Here is a 1,894-nt window from a genome sequence, read left to right on the forward strand (position 1 = left end):
TCAAGGTGAGGACCCTAGCCACTAGGCCAAGCTGCCAAGCCCAGTGCACATTTTTTAAACTTGACAGTTTGCTCCAAATCATACTTTTATTATTCTGAGAATTTCAGCAAAATGTTACTTACATATCTAGATATTTCTTCAAATAAACAAGATCAATACATATATAGGTAAACATGTGTATTCACACATTCATCTAGAGGAATCATATAATGGAGGCAAGTATACTGTGAGGATACACTGCATATGCATCTCTACTTCTGAATAATAGCTGCACTCCCAATGAAACTGTAAATAAATCTTGACCACAGAATGCTATAATTTATGCAAGTGATACCTACAGTGTCATGATACACTTAAATCACAAAATGATGGACTTGTGACTGTTGCTACAGGAATATACTATTGTTATAGGAGAAAACAGTGCAGAGGAGGCAGGGAATAGGAAAGATGGAAGGGGAAATCTCTGCACCTACAAAACCGTAGGAACCTGCAGAGGACACCTGGTAGCACAACAGAGGACAAAATAAAAAAATCAAAATCAAAAACAACAGATTGTGACCAATAGCTCATCTGTGTGCATGTAAAAATAAAACTGCATGATAAGCTATTATGATTAGTGGCAGCCATCTTAAATGGGAAACAAATTTCATGTATTTTGTATATGCATATTTAAGAGCACAATGACCCTTTCTTTTTTTAAAAAAAATCTTACAGCAGCATATTTTAGGTTTGTTGAATAATCACAGGCCTAGCTCTGCACTAAATATGCAATTTAACAAGTAGTGAACAGCAGAAAAAAAAAACAAAAACAAAAAACCACTGTCCTCAAGAGTATGTACAAGGGCTAGACACAATAATCAAATCTCAGCATATCAATTTCACTCATGCCACTTATTTTGCTGCTAAAATTGTCCTGCCAAAGAGGATTTGCTAAACTAAAAAGAGGAGCTAACTCTACATTGTTAATTTTTTAAAATTACTTATTATTTTTAATTCATTAATTACATTGTATTATGTGACACAGTTTCATAGGTACTTGGGTACATTGTTAATTAAGTCTCAAATAATAGTAACAATAGTCTTAAGAGCTTTGCTATGATGTCACCATCAAAGTATTAAATGATAGTAACAACCTTCTTCATTCCAACATTTAGATCAGAGTAACCTTACACTTGATCTTAGCCAAAAGGCCGAGAAGCGATAGATTAGAGTAACCTTACAGACAATCTTATGCACAGTACATCGAGCACAGCTAGTCTCACAGGAGGAAATTTCCGGGGGTTACATAGATGTTCAAGGCATGGTAGTACTTGAATATGCAAATTCACATCAACATGCATCTGTGACCTTTTCAGTTTTTGATATAGTATATAATGCAAGTAAGATATAAAATCTCATTAAACTAATAATGATTAATCTCCCAAATTCCCAACAATCAATTCCCTATGTAATAATAAGGTCCTTGTTCTCCTCCATGTAAAAACATTAGTCTCTATTCCTTCTCTAGGCTGGAATATAAAGGGCTTTTATTCAGAAGTTCCAAGTACATGAACGCATTTATACTAATAATGCCTCTGTCTGAATAAGATGTTTCATTTCATCCATATTTCACCAATCATAGTACTACAGCCAAGGCTACTGACTTCCTCCAGGTCATACCGAGTGTCAGAACTCTCGATCCCATGTCAGAATTTATCCATGATTTTGACAACAATATCAAGACTGTAGAACCCATCACATGTCCTGAACTATTTACTGTTCAAAAAAAATTTAAATAACTTATTTCTGTCCCCAAAACACTTTTTACACTTATATCCCAAGCAGATGAACCAACAGGAAGTGTTTCATCCATTTTTAAGTGAGAAAATAAGTGCTAGGACAACTTAATGAAGTA

The 1,894-nt window shown here is 34.4% G+C and overlaps 1 pseudogene; it reads right to left on the bottom strand.

Moving 5' to 3' along the window:
- Positions 1-1,028: 1,028 nt before the first annotated feature.
- LOC118758077 (U2 spliceosomal RNA) lies at positions 1,029-1,202 on the bottom strand (annotated as a pseudogene).
- Between the last annotated feature and the right edge of the window lie 692 nt (positions 1,203-1,894).

The sequence above is a fragment of the Ochotona princeps genome, chromosome 12, assembly GCF_030435755.1.
Source record: "Ochotona princeps isolate mOchPri1 chromosome 12, mOchPri1.hap1, whole genome shotgun sequence".
NCBI lineage: Eukaryota > Metazoa > Chordata > Mammalia > Lagomorpha > Ochotonidae > Ochotona > Ochotona princeps.